The sequence below is a fragment of the Notolepis coatsorum genome, assembly GCF_963971535.1.
Source record: "Notolepis coatsorum genome assembly, chromosome: 3".
NCBI classification, from domain to species: domain Eukaryota; kingdom Metazoa; phylum Chordata; class Actinopteri; order Aulopiformes; family Paralepididae; genus Notolepis; species Notolepis coatsorum.
The window spans coordinates 82,524,476-82,548,187 of NC_140167.1; the positions used below are offsets into that span (position 1 = coordinate 82,524,476).

At 47.0% G+C, this 23,712-nt stretch overlaps 1 protein-coding gene across 1 annotated transcript in view; it reads right to left on the reverse strand.

Moving 5' to 3' along the window:
- The window catches only part of cachd1 (cache domain containing 1), a 286,337-nt gene that overhangs the window by 119,868 nt on the left and 142,757 nt on the right, over positions 1-23,712 (reverse strand).

A 23,712-nucleotide genomic window follows, 5' to 3' on the forward strand; every position in this document is an offset into this window, starting at 1 on the left:
TCAAGAACAAACTGGCGAGAGGACAAGAGCGCCCCCTGAAGGGCAACAGGGAAAGGGGACAAGATCTATGAAATAAAATAAAATAGAAAAGAGACAGACGATGCATCAGACGATCACAGAGGTAGGGGGCATCATTAAAACACACATCAAACAAACAACCAAATACAATTACAAAGGAGCATACATGAAGCAGTACAGTCACATTACAGTTAAAAGGCTGGGTGACAGTTGCAGTTGTATATTTCTGAAATATATATATATAAAAATATATATATAAACAATCAGTTTTGTATGTGTATTACTGGGATCAATGTGTAAGCATTTGTGGGCGCACGCACGCACACACACACGGCTGCGGAGCGGTAGATCCATCATGCTAACCCGCTACATTAACCCTTTCACTGCCCAGTGATATGGACCCTATGCAATTTGCATACAGGACAAACAGGTCCACCGACGACGCGGTCTCCCAGGTACTGCACAGCACCCTCTCGCACCTTGACCGTCAGAAGGGGGGCTATGTGAGACTGTTGTTCATTGACTACAGCTCAGCGTTCAACACCATAGTCCCCACCAGACTGGTGGACAAGCTGATCGAGCTAGGTCTGAGCTCCGCCCTGAGCGCCTGGGTACTGGACTTTCTGAGCGAAAGACCCCAGGCGGTCAGGGTGGGGGGTCAGACCTCCAACACCATCACCCTGAGCATCGGGTCCCCCCAGGGCTGTGTTCTGAGCCCCCTGCTGTACTCACTCTACACACACGACTGTGTGGCCAAGTTCAGCTCCAACTCCATAGTGAAGTTCGCAGATGACACAGTGGTGGTGGGGCTGATCTCGGACAACGACGAGAAGGCCTACCGGGAGGAGGTTGAGGTACTGGAACGCTGGTGCCAGGACAACAGCCTGCTCCTGAACATTGGCAAAACCAAGGAGCTGATCGTGGATTATAGGAGAGGACAGCAGGAGACACACACACCACTGATGATAAACGGGGCTACCGTGGAAAGGGTGAGCAGCTTCAAGTACCTGGGGGTCCACATCTCAGAGGACCTGACATGGTCAACACACATAGAAACAGTAGTAAAGAAGGCGAAACAGCGTCTCTACCACCTGAGACAGTTAAGGAAGTTCAGAGTATCGGGGAAGATACTCCAGTCCTTCTACTCAGGAGCTGTAGAGAGCATCCTGACCGGAAACATCACTGCCTGGTATGGAAACAGCACGGCACAGGACAAGAAGGCCCTACAGAGAGTGGTGCGCTCAGCCGAGCGTACCACGGGTATTGCACTACCCCCCCTGCAGGTTCTATACAACAAGAGGTGCAAATCCAGAGCCTGCAGGATAATGAAAGACCCTCACCACCCCAATAACAGCCTGTTTCAGCTGCTGAGGTCAGGCAGACGCCTGCGAACCCCAGCTACTAGGACAGAGCGGCTTAGGCTCAGCTTCTTCCCCCAGGCCATCAGAGCCATGAACAATGAACATTGAGTGCTCAGAACATTGAACTGTCCACACACAAGCACACATGAACACACACACGACACGCACACTGTGCACGCTCACACACGAGCAGCCACTTAACACTTTAACATGAGCGGGCACACACTCATGTCGCACACACGCACACTTATGGCCAAAGGAAAGGACACTTTAAATTAGAATAACAGGAACAGTGTATTGCACTACCAAAGCTAACTAGCATGTCCCACATGCTCTGTAAATAACTATGTACAGATACCGAGAAAATTTTTGTCACTCCATGTTACCTGCTACCTGTTACTGCACAATGTTGTTTTCTTCTTTTGATTCTATTATATGTACCACTGTATTGCACATCGTTGCGGGCAAGACCACCCGCATTTCATTGTATACCTGTATGCCGTGACAATTAAAACTCTTGACTTGACTCTTGACTTGACTTGCCACACGACAGAAGGTTAACCCTTTACTATCACACAACCGACGGTCGCCATGTGTGTGTATCCAGCCTGAGGCCCGGTCCAAGCTGCCCTGTTAGAACCAGACACACATCCAGCCTGAGGCCCGGTCCAAGCTGCCCTGTTAGAACCAGACACACATCCAGCCTGAGGCCCGGTCCAAGCTGCCCTGTTAGAACCAGAGACACATCCAGCCTGAGGCCCGGTCCAAGCTGCCCTGTTAGAACCAGAGACACATCCAGCCTGAGGCCCGGTCCAAGCTGCCCTGTTAGAACCAGACACACATCCACCCTGAGGCCCGGTCCAAGCTGCCCTGTTAGAACCAGAGACACACACATCCAGCCTGAGGCCCGGTCCAAGCTGCCCTGTTAGAACCAGACACACATCCTCCAGCCTGAGGCCCGGTCCAAGCTGCCCTGTTAGAACCAGACACACATCCTCCAGCCTGAGGCCCGGTCCAAGCTGCCCTGTTAGAACCAGAGACACACACATCCAGCCTGAGGCCCAGTCCAAGCTGCCCTGTTAGAACCAGAGACACATCCAGCCTGAGGCCCGGTCCAAGCTGCCCTGTTAGAACCAGACACACATCCTCCACTGAGGCCCGGTCCAAGCTGCCCTGTTAGAACCAGACACATCCTCCAGCCTGAGGCCCGGTCCAAGCTGCCCTGTTAGAACCAGACACACATCCTCCACCCTGAGGCTCGGTCCAAGCTTCCCTGGTAGAACCAGACACACATCCAGCCTGAGGCCCGGTCCAAGCTGCCCTGTTAGAACCAGAGACACATCCTCCACCCTGAGGCCCGGTCCAAGCTGCCCTGTTAGAACCAGACACACATCCTCCAGCCTGAGGCCCGGTCCAAGCTGCCCTGTTAGAACCAGACACACATCCAGCCTGAGGCCCGGTCCAAGCTGCCCTGTTAGAACCAGACACACATCCTCCAGCCTGAGGCCCGGTCTGAACTAGGGATGCACGATATTGATTTTTTGACACCGATGCCGATAACTTTATGCTCCTCAAGCCGATAACCGATATCGATAACCGATATTTATTGTATTATAATTTTTTTTTTAATGTATATATATATATTTTTTTTAATCACATTTTTTTTTTTTTTTTTTAGTATTTATAAGCTCCGACGTCATCGGTACTGCTATCGGTACTCGAGAAATTATGGAGTTTTTTTTTTTGAGGAATTTAAACGTCGCAAACTAATCTTGTTGGCCGTTTTCTATCTCTCCTCCTTCGGTCTCTCTCTGCCTGCGCGAGCGGGCTGTGCTCTTACACACACTCACTCACACACACACACACACACAGGTGCTGCCGAGTACAGACAGCTCTGCTCTCGACAGCACCCGTGTGTGCGTGTGTGCGTGTGTGTGTGTGTGTGTGTGAGTGAGTGTGTGTAAGAGCACAGCCTGCTCGCGCAGGCAGAGAGAGACCGAGGGAGGAGAGATAGAAAACGGCCAACAAGATTAGTTTGCGACGTTAAAATTCCTCAAAAAAAGTCTGGGTCTATTTTACTAAAGTCGATGCTGACAACGCTCGTTGCCACAAGTGCAACAAGACATTTGCCAGTAATGTATAAGCGCTGGTACTTGTCAATGTGGCTGGCGGGGAGCAGCTAACGTTATAGCTCCGAGTAGAATAATGGCCGACAATCCGGAGGTAAATAAACGAACGAGAGCTTCTGATTGGTGGTAAGAAGAAGAGGTGGGTGCAAGCGGAGGGACGTAATTGGCAGATCGACTGTCTGCCTCCGAATGTAACGTGACTACGTCACAGCCAAGAAAGGGAGCGCTGGATTTGTGTAAAACTCCCTGTTCCTAAACCACACGCTGTCAGTCATACCACAGTACTGGCAAAACGGGAGGAGGCTATAATGAAAACAAGCGCCCTTCATCCAAATCCACCCACAACGGATTTCTTTTAACCAAAAAATTTATTATATATTATCGGAGCTATTAATAACGTTATCGGGTTTATCGGGATGACGTCAGAATTAGAGCTGCCGCGATTACCGCATTACCGCGGTATCGCTGTTACATCACGGCCACCGCAGAGTAGGCTGAATACCGCGTCACCGCTGTTTTTTATAATAATAATAATAAATTACCCTCCTCTCGTTGGGCTTGCGGCTCTGCAGATATACCCTACTCCTCCATCGAGGTTCCAAGCGACCCTATTGGGTACCAGAAAAGTCACGTGAAACATTGCAGACCACTGATTGGTCAGAAGAGAGACGCGTCACACGTTTTTTACGTCCTGAATGTCAGCTCATCACAACACGGCTAATAACGTTAGCTTTAACTCTCCGCCGGAGTGGACTACCATCGCTCTTCAGGAGTACTAAACGAGACATAATGATTTTACTGTCTGCAACGAATGTTATAATAAAAGCCCTTCGTTCTATACACTTGTCTGATTGAAAACTTTATTAACAGACCGCAGAATGGGACAACTCAGCACGCTCTGAGCAAAGAAAGGAACTGAGATATGAATAGAGTATTGCTTGCCTTGATATGGTCCGGTAAATACGCTGATGTTATTGAACGTATAACTATATAATGTTAATGCCACCAAACGAATGCCTTTATTATAAAGTAGTAACTTTATAGTAATAATAAGAAGAAAGGGTCGGGGGGGTTAGGGGTAACCACCCCTGCCCGCGATACCGAGTGAACTGCGCACGACCAGAGGGGAAACTTCGAATCCGTGTTTCACTTTCAATAACTAATGCGTGCTTGCCGAATCCCAAACAATATTCATGCTGCAAAGTCATCCTCTAAAGATAGACATTTAGACTAGAGGCAGGCTATATGCTATAAAGAGTAGACTACTACTAAAAAAAAAAATGCATTCAAACTTTTTTTTTTTTAATTTTTTGTGTGCGTGCGGTAATAACCGCGGCGGTAGGAAATATTTTGCAAATGTGTGCGGTAAGGAAAACATCAATACCGCGGCAGCTCTAGTCATAATTGCTGATATCGGCCCGATAATTATCGTGCATCCCTAGTTAGAACCAGACACACATCCAGCCTGAGGCCCGGTCCAAGCTGCCCTGTTAGAACCAGACACACATCCAGCCTGAAGCCCGGTCCAAGCTGCCCTGTTAGAACCAGACACACATCCAGCCTGAGGCCCGGTCCAAGCTGCCCTGTTAGAACCAGACACACATCCTCCACCCTGAGGCCCGGTCCAAGCTGCCCTGTTAGAACCAGAGACACATCCAGCCTGAGGCCCGGTCCAAGCTGCCCTGTTAGAACCAGAGACACATCCATCCTGAGGCCCGGTCCAAGCTGCCCTGTTAGAACCAGACACACACATCCAGCCTGAGGCCCGGTCCAAGCTGCCCTGTTAGAACCAGACACACATCCAGCCTGAGGCCCGGTCCAAGCTGCCCTGTTAGAACCAGACACACATCCAGCCTGAGGCCCGGTCCAAGCTGCCCTGTTAGAACCAGAGACACATCCACCCTGAGGCCCGGTCCAAGCTGCCCTGTTAGAACCAGAGACACATCCTCCAGCCTGAGGCCCGGTCCAAGCTGCCCTGTTAGAACCAGAGACACATCCTCCAGCCTGAGGCCCGGTCCAAGCTGCCCTGTTAGAACCAGAGACACATCCTCCAGCCTGAGGCCCGGTCCAAGCTGCCCTGTTAGAACCAGAGACACATCATCCAGCCTGAGGCCCGGTCCAAGCTGCCCTGTTAGAACCAGACACACATCCAGCCTGAGGCCCGGTCCAAGCTGCCCTGTTAGAACCAGAGACACATCCAGCCTGAGGCCCGGTCCAAGCTGCCCTGTTAGAACCAGAGACACATCCAGCCTGAGGCCCGGTCCAAGCTGCCCTGTTAGAACCAGAGACACATCCACCCTGAGGCCCGGTCCAAGCTGCCCTGTTAGAGTCAGTAAGAGAGTCAGTTGTGTTGTATGTGTTTGTGAATCAGATTTATTAGTGATGCACCGATGTGAAAATTGTGGCCGATACCGATAACCGATATTAATATTGCTGTTCTGGCCGATACCGATATTTACCGATGTCGATATCTCTGTATAGAAAACACTTTATTTTCCAAAACACATAATTATTTTACTTTTGTAACTTATTTTCAGAAATGACTGATATTTTGAAACTATTTAAGGCCAAAACATGTAAAAAGAAAAAAAAAATTTAAAAAAATTTAAATTAAACATAAAAAAAATGAAAAAAAAAAAATATCGGCCCATATCAGCACTATCTTGATATCGGACCGATACCGATGTGTAAAAAAACTGCCATATGGGCCGATATATCGTGCATCACTAAGATTTATTGATCCCCTTGGGAAAATGTGGGCATCGTAGCAGCACGGGGGAGGGGGGCTATAGGTATGGGCAGGGTAATAGTAGAAAAACATGATTATAGGCAATAAAAGGTCATCTGAATATAAAAATATGGGGAAAATAAACAGTGCAAACAATAACATTAAATCGGAATATAAAAATGTGAGTAAAAATAAACAGTGTAAGTAAAGGTTCATATGAGGGTCTGTATGCCCTATCGGTTATATTATATGATCAAATAAATATAGGCAATTGAATTATTTTTAATATATATATATATATGGATATGAACTCGCACAACACCAAAAAAGGTTGTACTGTATATGCAGCAGTCTAGAACTCTGCTTTGCACAGTTTAAATACTGTAGCCTTTTATTCTGCCATATGGGCGTAATTGAAAAACCAGTGTAATTGAGAAACCATTAGTCGTCCTGAGGTCATGCCATGTTTGTTATCAGTGAAGACGGGGGATTGAAGTCGTCCTGAGGCAGTGGCGGCCGCTGGGTACTTCGCCACTAGGGGCGCTATACCAAACATTTTGCAAATGTTTGGTAAAAAAAGCCCAACACAAACACGCACAGCTCTCTCTCTCTCTCTCTCTCTCTCGCTCTCTCTCTCTCGCTCTCTCTCTCTCTCTCAGATGATGTCAGATCCATTCAATAATAAACACATTTGTAAAGCTCGTTATTTTAAACAAGTTACCATTCATTGTCTGAGTGGTTATGTCCCACATGCGGCGAAATTAGAGAGAGAGAGAGAGAGCGAGAGCGAGAGCGAGAGCATTTTAGTAAAGTTACATTTTCAACAAGATTGCTGCTATTTAAACACTTCATGGAAACGGGGTAACGTTAACCTTATGTCGACTGTAGTATTGTATGACCTCGACATAACGTTTAAACGTTAACGTTACTCCGTTTCCATGAAGTAATTATAAAAGTGGCCAGCTAAGATAACGGAGCTAACAGCTAGCAGTAGCTGTAACGTTACAACATTATGCGGCATCAGTAGACAACGTATCATGTATTAAACTAGAGTTAAGATCGCTAATCTACCTTGTTGTTGGCTTGTTGATAAAGTATATCCACTCCATGGCATTGTCCATCCAGCCTGTGTTGATGCCCATCCATATTGTCTGCATCCATATAGCTTGTTGTTAGCCAACAAGCTGTGTGAGTGAAGAGCTGTGTCTTTGTCCATTTCCGCCTCGAACAGCCTGCAAACTACCTGGCGTTCTATCGCCATGCTCTAAGACAAACTCTAACCTTAACCAACTTTGAAAGAGTGCCTAAGCTTAACAGTCTAAAGAACTTGCAGTCACGGTACGCTCGTCTAAGACAAACAGCTGCCTGCATCATTCTCACAACAACACAACTTCTATCTATTCTCCGCCGACCAACCTAGGAATAATAACCTAGAAATTGTATTCGGCCAATCAGAGATCGTCTCTGTGAAATTCGGCTACGGAAAAAAATACTGGTGTCGGCCAATAAGAGAGCGTCTCCGCGAAATGCGGCTACAGATATTCTTGACGCTACTGGCTAGACCGCTTCAAATCGCGCTCGGATTCCAACATAATAGTCATATTTCAACGCACAACGCGTTATGCACTGATTGGCTGTGACGGATACAGCGATCAAACTGTGACGCGCACTCAGAGCGCTATCGCGTATAGCCCGGGCCGAGAAATACGAAAAAATAAAAAATAAATAAAAAAAAACGTGATGTCACTTCCTGCTTTGGAAAACGAGTGTTTTTTAATTGCGATAATAACGTTATATTGTGCATTGGAAACACAAACATACTTAAAATGAGTAAATATTATTAATTTTAAACATGTTTATATTATTTATAGGGCTATAAAACTAAAAACTAAAAACTTATTTTTCTTGTTCTGTCATATAACCAGGGTAGGAGCTGAGGGGGGGCGGCGCCCGAGCGCCCCTAGTGGTAGAGCCGCCACTGTCCTGAGGTCATGCCATGTTAGTTATCAGTGAAGACGGGGGATTGAAGTCGTCCTGAGGTCATGCCATGTTGTTATCAGTGAAGACGAGGGATTGAAGTTGTCGCTCCATGTCTGTTATAATGAAGTCAGTCTATAATGTTAAAATTAGGCTAATTACTGCTGAAACAGGATTAAATATTAAACCATTTCAATGGTTTTAAATTGTATAGTAATAATAATAGTAGATAGTAGGGTTGTCAGTATTAATGCATTTCAATTAATTTGAAACATTATTTGCACAATTAATTGCATGACCCTTTTAGACCCTAACCACCCCGTAGCTCTGACATCCAGCTGGGAGGCTGCCGTGTACATCCCTGGATCACTCCCACATGCAAAATGTTAGAATAGCGCATGACCAGACGTCCCCGGAATGTCTCATTTCATTATATAAAGTTTCAAAACAAACGTTTGGATTAAACCATGTCTTATAAACAATGCAGTGATGAAGGGTCGTTCCCAGCAGAGCAACAAGTAACGTGACACAAGTGGAGCTACGCTACGCTGGTAAATCATGCTTAGCAGCAGTCATGTTAACAGGTGGAGCTACGCTGGTAAATCATGCTTAGCAGCAGTCATGTTAACAGGTGGAGCTACGCCACGCTGGTAAATCATGCTTAGCAGCAGTCATGTTAACAGGTGGAGCTACGCCACGCTGGTAAATCATGCTTAGCAGCAGTCATGTTAACAGGTGGAGCTACGCCACGCTGGTAAATCATGCTTAGCAGCAGTCATGTTAACAGGTGGAGCTACGCTGGTAAATCATGCTTAGTAGCAGTCATGTTAACAGGTGGAGCTACGCTACATCCCGCTAGCCTGTCATCTCTTCCGTCACACACACACACACACACACACACACACACACACACACACACACACACACACACACACACACACACACACACACACACACACACACACACACACACACACACACGTGTGAACCTCACATGAACCAAAATAAACTAATAACGACTCTGTAACTGAGGGGTACAATTCCCTGACTGTATTACTAGATATGATACTTACTACCACTACCTTTGTACTTAATATTCGGCCACCCAGTACACGGCATAAATATATTATGATGAACACTGTCACGTAGATGAAACGGATCCAACACAAATGTACGAATTAGAAATAGGTCTTTATTTCTACACAGCGATGGTGTGTAGAGCAAGCACTTAATCAAATCAATCACATTTATGAATGGAAATTAGTATGCACTTTTATGGCAAGAGTATTCGTCGGTATATCAATAGAGAATGTCCAATCTCTGAAGGCGCAGGTGGTACATATACGACCTGGAATAGTTTAAGGAATAACAGCAATGATACTTTAATGATTATATACTGGACACACTAGGGGGGGTTAATCCGGTCGCTTGTAAGCCGACAGGAGTAGGAGGGGGGGGGGGGGGTAGAATCCGGCTGCCTCATCCGGCCAAGGGTATCCCAGGTGAACCCACTGTAGTGCCGTTCAATGCGCCGGCGATCCTTGGACCACAGATGAAAGCAGGTGGACTCTTTGTGGGCCGGCGTCATCCGGTCCACGGAGGAGAGACGTGAAGCGACCTCGTCTTGCAGAGCGTCTCCTCACCTTGCGTCCTCTCCAGGGGGGGGGGTTCCAACACACGGCAGTGTCGGGGGTCTTTATCCATGGAATAATCAAAGTATACAAAGCATAATCCGTGCCTGGGAAGGCGGGCTGTCGTCGGTAGAATAATCCGGTATACAGGTCCACTCGCTCGTCGGCTCTGGGGCTCCTCGGGTGCAGCTTCACGTGGGGTCAACCACCCTGGATAAGCAGCCAGTTCTCTGCCCGAAACGATGGGGTACTGACTACGGTAGTATTCTCACCGCACGAAGCACTATATATTAACAGACTATTATTAGCTTAATAGACTACGTCCAACTCGACGATATAGTGCCAAATATGACTATTCAAATATTAATATACACAATGTCTCAATACCGATGGTAGGCGAACTTGGCCTTACTCCCACACGTGGCGTCGCGGGGAGGCTTTACGTCTGTGACTCTATTGGAGGGTAAGAAACTGGACTGAAAAGAAAGTCCTACTTTAGTAGCGCAGTATATATACGCACTATGAACAAATAGTCCCATTAGTGGTGCGGTAGTCAGATTCCTACGCGGAACTAGGACTTGTTCGTACATGTGGAGCGGTACGTTTGAACTGGGTCTGAGGGGTATGGCAGCTTGGCACCAAGGTCTCGACCAATAGTAGAATGGAGACTATTATGGGATGTTCAGTAGGCTAGAATGGATATTCAATGCATATTGTACAAGGAATATACAAGGGATATCAGGGAATATTAGAGAATATACAAATACAATTAAATATATATATATAAATAAATATATATATTCGGTTTAATCTGGCCCTTCACAACAGCCACCCCCTGATTGGTCCCAGACCTAATCAGTTAAACAGAGACAGATTAATCGCGTTGTCTATTTACACATAAGGGTTTGCTGTAGGGGTCAGTCAACTTCACAAAGTCATAGGGTTATAGGGTCATGGTCATCATCGATTGTGTCTGGGAGTCGGGGCAGTTCTATGAGCCTCGCCACGGGACGGGTGTAAGTGCGACCCTGGACGAGCACTTCAGCTGCTCGGACCTTGCCGTCGGCACCGGTGATCACTTTGCTTACGCGGCCGGCCGGCCACATAGCTCTGGGCAGTGATTGATCAATAATCATGACGACTGTTCCTTCTGTCAAATTGTCTCTCTCCTTTACCCACTTCTGGCGGGTCGGTAGAGACGGTAGGTAGTGCAGTAGGAAACTGCTCCAAAACTTGTCGGCTAATACTTGGCTGTACCTCCACATTCGTCGGCCGTTCGCTTCTTCAGGCCGGTACATTGTCTGGGGTAATGCAGGATCTAGCCGCCCCATCAGGAGTGTGTTGGGGTCTGCGGAGATAACAGTGCTCAATCCACAGAACACAGGCTTCTTATTCTCAGCCTCCTCCTGACTGGCTTCCCTCGGGATAGGCGTGGGCCACTGTCCTTCCGGGAGTCTTAGGAATGCGGGGCCGTCACTGTAGACATTGCAACGGGTGAGGTCATCCAGGGGCATCCCCCGGGTGATGACGTCAGCTGGGTTCTGTTTTGTATCAACGTAGCGCCACTCTGTTTCTCCGGTTAACTCTTCGGTTAAGTCTTGAATCTCGGTGACTCTGACTCCCACGAAGACTTTGTACTTGCATGAGTCCGATTTGATCCAGGCGAGTACCGTCGTGGAATCTGACCACAGGATTGTTCTAGACACCGGTATGGTGAGCTCACGTTGGATGAGCGTGGCTAGGTGCGCTCCGGCTAGGGCTGCGCAGAGCTCTAGACGTGGGATAGATTGTTGCTTGCGTGGGGCTATTCTCGAGCGGGCGAGGACAAATGCTGTGTAGATCTCTCCCCCCTTCTCTTGGGCCCGCAAGTAGGCTAATGATCCGTATGCGACCTCTGAGGCGTCACTGAAGCCGTGTAAGTCCATTTTACATGTCTCTGGCCTCACCGTGGGTGGGAAGTAGCTTCGGCGCATATTAACGCCTGGGAGTGAGTGGAGCTCCATCTCCCACTCTCTCCAGGTGGATGCAAGGTGTGCGGGAATGGGGTCGTCCCAGCCCTGGTCCTTGTCCCACAATGCTCGTACAATCATTTTTGCCCTGGTGGTGTACGGTAGAATACATCCTAGCGGGTCATATTGTCGGGCGAGTGTTGTGTACACACTCCGTCTGGTGGTCGGCGCCGCCGCCGGCCTTCCCTGCTCCGTAGTCAGGGGCTTGTGTCTGTAGTGAAGCGAATCTGTTTTGAATCGCCACACCAATCCCAGGGTCATCTCCTGGGCTTCTCCCGGGATTGTAGCCATCCAGGTCTCGCTGCTGGCTGCCTTGTCCTCGGAGGAGAGGCTGCGCAGTACTTGCGGATCGCTGCTGGCCCACTGCCTGAGATCAAAGCCGCCTTTGATCAATGAGGCGCGGAGTTTAATCAGGAGAGCCTCGGCTTCTTCTTGGGTTGAAAGGCTTTGTAGACAGTTGTCTACGTAGAAGCTGTTCTTTACGCTGTGTCGGACCTCTTCGTCCGCTGCTGGGTCCTCTGCTACATGTTTCTGTAGTGCAAATGTAGCACAGCAGGGGCTGCACGTCGTTCCGAAGGGGAGGACTTCCCATTGGTAGATGGCTGGGTGCTCATCTCCTGGCTTCTCTCTCCATAGGAACCGTAACAGGGGCTTGTCCGCCTCTACTAATCTCACCTGCAGGAACATTCCTTTAATGTCCCCGCTGATGGCCACCTTTTCCTGGCGGAAGCGGAGTAGAACGCCGAGTAGGGAGGGGCCGAGTGTGGGACCGGGCAGTAACTCTTTATTCAGATTTTGGGATCCGATCTGGTAGCTGCAGTTAAATACTATGCGGTCTTTACCGTTGTGATGGACCTTGTGGTGAGGCACGTACCACGATTCAGTGGTCTGGTCAGCCTCTTTAATGTCCATCTTTGTGACGTGTCCCGCTGTGATGAGCTTCTCAATCTCAGCGCGGTATACACTCTCTTGGGCGGGGTTCTTGGCTAAGCGCCGCTCCGTGTTCAGCAGGTACCGTTCTGTGGCGTCTGTCTTGGCGTGGAAAGTAGGCATTCCTTCTCGCCGCAGGAGTGGCGTGGCGTATCTCAACACGCCGTTGACCGGGACTCTCTTGGTCCCTGTCTCGAGGAGGTGAATGGCGTAAATGTCATCTTTAGAGCGAATGTCTTTCTTTCCGTTCTTAAAGGGCATTTGTTCCAAGGTCCATAGCCGCTCTACGTGTTGCAGGAGTGCGGTTTCTCCCTCTGTGACTCGGGAGTGGAGACATCTAGTGGCTGTACTTCGGTTGAGAGATTTGGCGAGCGGGCCTTGGAGAGTCCATCCCAAACGGGTCTCGACTGCTGCAGGACAGCCTCGGGGTCCGGTATGAACCCGGTCTATCGGGACAATGAGGTCTGCATGGTCGGAGCCTATCAACAGGGTCGGCATAGCATTGTCTATGAGCGGGATCGGTAACTTGCGCAGATGTGCATATTTCTCCATCAGCTTGGCGACGGGGTATGTGTACCGCGACAGTCCTATTTCTTGGCTGGTGAAAGCGTCTGTAATCTGGTACCGTCGCTCAGGCTGGCCGCTTGCTGCGATAGAGAATGAGACATTCTCGCCCTTTATCGTCTTCAAATCTCGTCTTATTGTCCGAATTGTCATTTGGGTTTCGCTTCCCCGCAGCCCTAGCTGGGCCGCAGCGGAGGCGAGCAGCAGGGTCTTCTCTGACCCGTCATCGAGGACGGCGTAAGTGTCCAGGACTTTATTCTGGTAGCTTAGTGTCACACTCACTACTTTTAGGAGTACTCGGGCTCCACTGCTGCTGGCGGGATTGATGTACATGACGCTCGCTTTGCTGCTGGATGGTGCGGGTGAAGGGCGCCGTCTGTTACTGTCGTGAAGTATGTCCAGATGGGCTCCATCGCACTTGGTGCACCTTTTCTTTAAGCGGCATTCGGCTGCCATGTGTGAGCGCGCACAGCGAAAACAGCGCTTGTTGGACTTTATCCATTGACTTGCTTCCTCCGCGTTCAGCTTGGGGAAGGAGTCACATTGCGCTAGCCAGTGTTCTTTCTCACAGTAGGGGCACACTATCTTCCACTTCTCCGTTCTGGAGGGGGTACTGTGGCTCCTGCTGCTCGGTACTGACTCCGATTGGTGCATCACAGTCACCGATCTTCTTCCATCATTTAGTCGTCTGGTTCCTTCTCTGGAGCCAGGGGTGCTCCGTCCGAATGTATCTAGCCGTAGGCTGCTGACTTCTCTCGCCAGGAAGTCTGCTAGATCGAGGAGGTTCGGTTCGGGGCCATTCGGGTCTCGGTGGTCCCTCTGTCGCCTAAAACGCTCCTGTCGAGCGGGCGGCAGCTTCTCCAAGATCCTTTCCACATTTGAGTTGGCGTAAAGTTCATGCCTCCCCTTCTCTCTCTGCGCTCCCAACATCCCTACCAGGGACTGCACTCTGATGGACAGGTCGTCCAGTGCTCGATTGTCTATTGCTGGGGGTAAGCGGTCGATGTGTCGGATCTCCTGGATCACGTAATCCCATATGCGCCCATACCTCTGGTCCAATGCTACCAGCGCTGCGGTGTATGGGGTGGTGGAAGTCGCGTAGGCGAGCGCTATATTATGTGCGCGGGGTACCTTTAAGTGCTTCAGTAGGATGGCGTATTTATGGCATTCATCCAATACATCCACCAACATGGTCTCCAGACACATGCGGAGTTCCGTATACTGGGCCCGGTTCTCTTGGGTGAAGTCGGGTACCATAGGCGGGCCAATGTATGACGCTGACTGTGGATACATCGGCGAGCGTTGGGGGAGAGGCCTCCTAGGCGAGTCTCCTCCCGCTCCTTGGTATGGGCTGGTACCGGCAGTGTACCATGGCCCGCTTGTCCAGGTGCTGTTCCTCGGTGCGGGTCGTGCGTCGTGCTCACCCGTGTATAGACTCGGGGGTCTGTAGCGCAGCTCCGCGGGAGTATAGCCTGGGCTGTACCGGACCTCCTGGTCCGGTAGAGTACTGTGCTGTCGTCGGGCGTGGTTCTCCTCCTCTTCCTCTTCGTCTTCAGTTAGGTCATCCAGTGCTTGTAGTCTCTGGTTTAGCCTCTCCACAGGATATGCTGCTCCTTCCCGGTTGCTAGGTCTCGCTTGGACCGGTGGGGGGAGGTGGTCTGTGGGGGGTATAGACCTAGTCTGTTGGTCAAGTTCAGGGTTGTTTACTCGGCTAGGGGATGCCGCCCTGGAGGTGTGTCTAGACGAGTTCCTGGAGCCTCTGGCGGAGGGAGAGGGTGTTGTCCGTCTGATCAGCTGTTCTATTAGTTGCGCTTGCTGTCTGTCGCGCTCTGCGTCCCGTAGAGCACCAGCAGCTGCTCGCTGGCTGTCTGCTCGGTCTCGGGCCACATTCTCTTCTCTCTGAATGCGTCTTAGTTCTAGACGTATATGCTCTTCTTCGCTCCGCTGCTGGATCTGCAGTCGGTCGCGTTCAGCAGCGGCGTTCAGGCTGATGAGGAAGGCCTGCTGTAGGGTCCTCTCTGCCTCGCTGGGAGAAGGCGGTTGTATAGGGGAGCCTTCCCTCGGGGTACTCCTTGCGGAGCCTTGGAGCTCTATCTCCACGGTGCTCTCCCCGTCTTCTTCCGTGCAGAGTTCTCTCTCGGTAGCGTTGTATTCCTCCCGGGACTCATCGGGGACTACTTCTTCAGTACTGGCGGGGTGTGAAGTCATGTCTGGTTCCCACTGGTCCCCACCGTGAACTTGGTCAGTTACATTAGAGCCCGTAGGGGCCTCTATGGTCGGGGTAGTCTGGGCGTTGGGGTTAGACATACTTTTACTTTCTAGTTTTACTGCGTTTACTGTTAGTAGAAGACTAGGTTGTTGACTGACAGCGTAAGCCTCTAAGTACTGAGGGAGCCGTCGTTCGCGCTGCGGGCGTTGGTTAGGAGGATCGTTTCGTGGAGTGTTCATCATAGGCCATTTCAATATTAATAACACTATATTAATATTACACTAATTACCATCCGGCTCGAAGGACCAATTGTAACTGAGGGGTACAATTCCCTGACTGTATTACTAGATATGATACTTACTACCACTACCTTTGTACTTAATATTCGGCCACCCAGTACACGGCATAAATATATTATGATGAACACTGTCACGTAGATGAAACGGATCCAACACAAATGTACGAATTAGAAATAGGTCTTTATTTCTACACAGCGATGGTGTGTAGAGCAAGCACTTAATCAAATCAATCACATTTATGAATGGAAATTAGTATGCACTTTTATGGCAAGAGTATTCGTCGGTATATCAATAGAGAATGTCCAATCTCTGAAGGCGCAGGTGGTACATATACGACCTGGAATAGTTTAAGGAATAACAGCAATGATACTTTAATGATTATATACTGGACACACTAGGGGGGGTTAATCCGGTCGCTTGTAAGCCGACAGGAGTAGGAGGGGGGGGGGGGGTAGAATCCGGCTGCCTCATCCGGCCAAGGGTATCCCAGGTGAACCCACTGTAGTGCCGTTCAATGCGCCGGCGATCCTTGGACCACAGATGAAAGCAGGTGGACTCTTTGTGGGCCGGCGTCATCCGGTCCACGGAGGAGAGACGTGAAGCGACCTCGTCTTGCAGAGCGTCTCCTCACCTTGCGTCCTCTCCAGGGGGGGGGGTTCCAACACACGGCAGTGTCGGGGGTCTTTATCCATGGAATAATCAAAGTATACAAAGCATAATCCGTGCCTGGGAAGGCGGGCTGTCGTCGGTAGAATAATCCGGTATACAGGTCCACTCGCTCGTCGGCTCTGGGGCTCCTCGGGTGCAGCTTCACGTGGGGTCAACCACCCTGGATAAGCAGCCAGTTCTCTGCCCGAAACGATGGGGTACTGACTACGGTAGTATTCTCACCGCACGAAGCACTATATATTAACAGACTATTATTAGCTTAATAGACTACGTCCAACTCGACGATATAGTGCCAAATATGACTATTCAAATATTAATATACACGATGTCTCAATACCGATGGTAGGCGAACTTGGCCTTACTCCCACACGTGGCGTCGCGGGGAGGCTTTACGTCTGTGACTCTATTGGAGGGTAAGAAACTGGACTGAAAAGAAAGTCCTACTTTAGTAGCGCAGTATATATACGCACTATGAACAAATAGTCCCATTAGTGGTGCGGTAGTCAGATTCCTACGCGGAACTAGGACTTGTTCGTACATGTGGAGCGGTACGTTTGAACTGGGTCTGAGGGGTATGGCAGCCTGGCACCAAGGTCTCGACCAATAGTAGAATGGAGACTATTATGGGATGTTCAGTAGGCTAGAATGGATATTCAATGCATATTGTACAAGGAATATACAAGGGATATCAGGGAATATTAGAGAATATACAAATACAATTAAATATATATATATAAATAAATATATATATTCGGTTTAATCTGGCCCTTCACAACAGACTGTGAAAAGAGTAGAGCAAGTTTTCCCGACGTTAACCAGTTCCTTACTGAAAGGAGGAATGTATCCATGGTAACGGCTCTCTCTCCGTCTCCATCCCATAAATGGCGGGCGCTGCTAGAGTGGTGTGGTGATGCGGCTTCCCTGGTTCAGACATAATATGGACATTTTTGGCAGCTCACCATGACAAGTCCATGAGAAGAAGATTCCCCATGTATAGATTCCCCAAATTGTGTAACGATACACACGTTGATCTACATTAAAATGTAATGGGACTACAAAGCAGCAGTACCCGGTGTGCTTCATGTCTCACATCTCAGTTCAAGAACACCAACCAAGTACATGAACCACCAAGTGTGGACTACAAATCATCACTGAAACAGGTTTAATGTCCACACACTGTATTGACCGTACATCTTGACATTGACCACACTGCGCTGACATTGTTACACCCCTAGCAAACTGCTGCATTAACTGCGTCAACAAATACTGACCTCAGCCTGACCACCACCAATAACCTCAACCACACCGGCATAATGAAATAATCATGACGTTATTCAACTACAGCCGATTCAGCTACTGATTTGGTTGGATACTTATTGGTAGGGATGCCCCGATCGATCGGCCAGAGATCGGTATCGGCCGATATTCAGTATAAATTAGGGATGCCCCGATCGATCGGCCACCGATCGTTATCGGCCGATAATCAGTATAAATATGCGATCGGTGATCATGCTTTATTTTCGCCGATCGTCAAAACCGATCGAGCGGAGATCTCACTCGCTGAGTTCTGTCTCCGACACACAGAGCTGGAGCGGCTCCGTCTCCGTCTCCTCCTGCCCCTCCCTTCCCTGTGTAAAGTGTAAACAAACAAGCTCGGGCAATAGTCTGCTCTAACCTAGTGCATGCGAGCTCCGTGAGCTAACGTTAGCTACCGTTACTGTTTAAACAGAATGACCCAGTCAACTATTCACTTTTAGTTTAATACATGAGGCATTGTTAACGGTATCTAGCCGGCTAGCTACTGATAGCTCCTGATATCAACAAATGCTCCAGCAATAGTCTAGTTAGTAGACGTGCATGATAGCTCACGTTAGCTCACTGTTCAAAACGAAACGTCCCATTAAACTAAATAGTTCACTGAGGCGTTGTCTTAACGTTATCTAGCAGTAGCTACAGATAGCTCCTGATATCAATGTCTTATAACACTGATTCGATGCGTATTCGAGCTGAGGGCATGTTGAATGTGATCAATAGGGTCCAGCTGCAGCTCCGGTGAATCCTGGCCGTAGCTGGAGGCTACTCGAGTACACACAGACAGTGGAGCTGTTTGCAGATAGCGAGCATTTTGACTTGTTGCGTGGTGGCGATGTCTCGCAGATAATACAACTACAAGTATAATTATATAATATATATATTTTATTTAAAAAAAAATTATATAAAATATTTTATTTTATTTTACATTTTTTAATCAAAAACGATCGATATCGGATCGGCCGATATGGCTCAAGACCATCGGTGATCGGTATCGGTGGCAAAAAACGTGATCGGGGCATCCCTAGTATAAATATAAGATCGGTGATCGGTGATAATGCTTTATTTTCGCAGATAGTCAAAACCGATCGATAAACATGATTCAATTCTTAGCGGAGATCTCACTCAGACACACAGAGCTGCTTGCAGCGTACGGCCCCCTCCTCCCCAGCCCCTCCCGCACTCGTGTAAACAAGAGGCTCCTAATGCCTCGCAGTCTGGTGCATGCGACGTGAGCTAACGTTGGCTACCTACCGAGCTAACGTTACTGACTGTTTAAACTAAATGACCCAGTGACTACATGAGGCATTGTCTAACGTTATCTAGCTGGCTAGCTACTGATAGCTGCTGATATCAACAAATGCTCCAGCAATAGTCGAGTGCATGTTTATTTGTTTATTAGCAAAGGATCCCCATTAGCTGACGCCGAGACGTCCACTAGTCTTCCTGGGGTCCAAGACAACATTAAAACATTACAACATATACATTGCAATTAAAACATAATACAATTAAAACATAGCAAGACATACCAAATAAGGAAACACAACATAGCAAGACGTACCAACTGAGGAACCACAACAACATTAACACACAAACATATTATATCTAAATATGTACATCAACGGTAACATATTGCATATCTCAGCATTGTCAATATTGGCTACATGTAAGATTTTAATTTATTTTTGAAGCATGCTACACCTCTTATGTCACGTATGTCACTTGGAAGATAATTCCATGCCCTGATAGCCCTATATAAAACTGTTCTTTGCATACTGTTAGTGTTTGTATGGGGTAGAATAATCTGCCCTCTACTTGCCCCTCTGGTAAAATGCATGTGCACATTTGAGGCGTAAATGATTTTATCCGTGATATATTTAGGACTGTGGGTTGTGATCACTTTATGAAAACAAATTAAAAGGTTGGCAGAAAGTCTTTTCTCAACACTCCTCCAACTAAGACGTTCATGCATTTGAACAACACTAGTCCTATATGAACAACCAAGAACGAGTCTTGCTGCCTTATTTTGTACCACTTGTAACTTATTTAGCGACTGCTTTGAAGCAGAAGCCCACACTACAGAACAGTAATCCAAGTGGCACAAAACCAAAGCACAAACAATCTGATTAAACAGTGCAAATGGAAGGAATGGTGCACATTTCCTGGCAGTAGCAATAGCTCTACCCATTTTAAAAACAGTTTTGTTTATGTGATCAGACCATGATAAAGTACTATCAAGCCAAAGGCCTAGAAGCTTAGTTTTTTCAACCTGATGTATAGGTTGATCTGCAATTTGTAGAACCAATGTAGGTTTACGTGCCAATCTTTGATTGGTCCCAAAAAGCATACAAACAGTTTTTGATATGTTAAGCACCAGCTTATTTGTTTTTATCCAGTCATATAAAATGTCCAATTCACCAGCCAAAACCTGATTGAGCTCAGAGTTTGTAGCTGCAGCATAATAAAGGGTTGAATCATCAGCATATAAAGTCAGACTAGCCTGATGAATAGAAAAGGGCATATTATTAGTAAAAATAGAAAATAAGAGGGGCCCCAGGCAACTCCCCTGTGGGACACCGCATTCTAACCCTCTACTGCCTGACAAAGCACCATTAAAATAGACCCTCTGAGACCTCGAGGACAAATAACTCCTAAAAAATAAAATTGCTGAGTTATTAAAACCATAGCAAATGAGTTTTTGTATTAAAAGATTGTGATCAATCACATCAAATGCGGCACTGAAGTCTAACATAATAGCACCCACCAGCATTGAACTATCGATAGCTGAAAGCCAACTATCAGACATTTGTGTCAAAGCAGTACTGGTCGAATGACCTGCCCTGTATGCATGTTGGTGTACAGTTGTTATGTCATTAGCTGAAAAGTAGGCCTGGACTTGCTCAGACACAATTTTTTCCAGTAATTTACTGAGAACGGGTAAAATGCTAATAGGCCTACTGTTGGGACCTCCAAAAGGTAATTTAGCATCTTTAGGAAGTGGAATGATCTTTCCCTCCTTCCATAACAAAGGACACATGCCACTGATTAAACACCTATTAAAAATGTGACAGATTGGTGCAGAGATATGAGACACAGCTATTCTCAACAATTTGCTATCCAGGTGGTCATTACCAGTGGATTTAGAGACTGGTAGAGAGCGCAATAGCCTATCCACAGTCACAATATCCACCTGTTGGAATTCAAAGACACAGTTTTTATCCTTCATAATGTGTTCTTTTATCAACACATCAGAGTTGTTATTGACAGTATTATCCATTCCCTGCCTAAGCTTGGACACCTTGTTTACAAAATAGTCATTAAAATAATCAGCAATGTGAAGAGGCTTAGTCAGATAAATACCACCTTCTGATTCCACAAACGAAGCCAGGGCAGATTTTTTACCCATGATTTCATTCAGTACATTCCAGAGTTTTTTACTGTCCCTACTGCTTTCTGAGATTTTCTGCTTATAATAGGTTCTCTTACTTAATCTGTTAATTTTAGTAACCTGGTTTCTTAATTTACAGTAATGATTTCTATCTTCAATTAGACCCGATAAAAACGAAATCTTCTTGGCCTCATCTCTTTGCAACATTAAGTCCTTTAAAGAGTTATCAATCCAAGGAGCACATTTCGCTTTGACAGTGAACTTTTTTAAAGGGGCATGTTTGTTCACAATTGTCATTAAATAATCCATAAATATATTTAGAGCTACCTCAGCATCATCTACAGACCTCACATCCTTCCACTGAACTGAACCAAGATCATCAAGAAAAGCCTCCTCACTATATTTCTTATAGGATCTTGTAAATACAATTTTAGCCCTGCCCTTTGGTAGTTTGGTTCTCCTGGAAACAGCAATAATATTATGATCACTGAAGCCAACTGGGATAGACACAGGTATGGAACACATTTCAGGATTATTAGTATAGATATGATCTATACATTTGGAAGTGGTGATTCCATGACAATTGACAGATATCCTTGTAGGTAGAGACATAATTTGAAATAATCCACAGGTGTTTGTAATGGATTTAAGCTTGGTACTCAGATAACAATTATCTGAGAGCCAATCAACATTTATATCTCCCAATAAATACAATTCACAGTCTTCTTCAGTAACCCTATCCAACATATCACACAATCTATTGAAGTAACGGCTATCCGAGCTAGGGGGCCTATAACAGCAACCAACCAATATGGGCTTTAGGTGTGGCAGCTGTACCTGCAACCAGATGGCCTCAATATCACTGATGTCAATGTCATTTCGTAGTTTTACCGGAAATAGATCACATATATATAATCCCACTCCTCCCCCAAATCGGTTCCTGTCCTTTCTATATAAAGTAAAACCAGCTATAGCCATACTAGAGTTACAGATAGAGTCATCCAAATGCGTTTCTGACACAGCAAGAATATGTATCCTATTAGCCTGTAAGAAGAGAGCCAGCTCATGTGTCTTATTCCTAAGACTACATATATTAATGTGGGCAAAGATTAAGCCCTTAGGTAAATTGCCCATAGACATGACGTATAAAATACCACACATATGTTAAAAAATACTCAAGAAACACCACAATAACCCAGGACACACATACATGGTCATCAGACATCACTTGGAACGGGATGTTGCTTTCAATGAGGATAGTTACCATAGCAACCATCGTCGCGTGTGTACCGTCACAAGCCTGCGCCATTGTTTACTGCAGTCAGAAACACGTTAGCGTCCAGCCTGTGCTTTTTCATCCCCTCCCGTCAGCCAATATGTGATGTCGGAGTTGCGATACATCTGTCCATCGATGAAGAGTTTATCCATGAACAGACGGGTCTTTTTATTGCTGTTTCTGGCGTCCGTCATGACTGGATGTAGTAAACGTCGTCTCCTCATAATCTCCAATGGATATTGATCCGTGATCGAGAAGGTAGAGCCTTTCAACTCTCTGCCTCTCTCCATGATGGCGTGCTTCATTCTGGACTCAGTTACCATCGCCACTATGGGACGAGACTTCTGGACCCCAGGCTTGGATTGTCCAAGACGGTGCACTCTGCAGAAGCGGATTGCGTCTGCGTCTGGCTTCATCATCTTGAGACATAATGCATGATAAGTTACCTCCGTTGACTCGGTAGCTCACGTTAGCTCTAAACTAAATAGTTCACTGAGGTGTTGTCTTAACGTTATCTAGCCGGCTAGCAGTAGATACAGATAGCTCCTGATATCAATGTCTTATAACATTGATTGGATGCGTATTCGAGCTCAGGGCATGCTGAATGTGATTTATACCAATAGGGTCCAGCTGCAGCGCCGGAGAATCCTGGCCGTAGCTAGAGGCGACTCGAGTACACACAGACAGTGGAGCTGTTTGCAGATATCGAGCATTTTGACTTGTTGCGTGGTGGCGATGTCTCGCAGATAATACAAGTACAAGTCTAATTATATATATTTTATTAAAAAAAATTATATAAAATACTTTTTTTTTATTTTTTTTTTAAATAAAAAACGATCGGTATCGGATCGGTATCGGCTGATATGGCTCAAGACGATCGGTGATCGGTATCGGTGGCAAAAAACGTGATCGGGGCATCCCTACTTATTGGCAGTGTTGTAGTCGAGTCACTAAATCTCAAGTCAATATCGTATGCCAAATGATTAGGGCCTATTACAAAAATATTTATAAAATAAATAACTGTATTTATCAATTAACAAGTCTTGAGTCCTCGTCTGCACCTTCCGAGTCTGAATACAATCAATGCTCGAGTCCAAGCCCGAGTCATTAGTGCTCAAGTCCAAGTCGAGTCACAAGTTCTGAAAATCGAGTAGTACAACAATGCTTATTGGATTCCTTATTAAATTTGACACAAAAGTGGATTAATGATCAT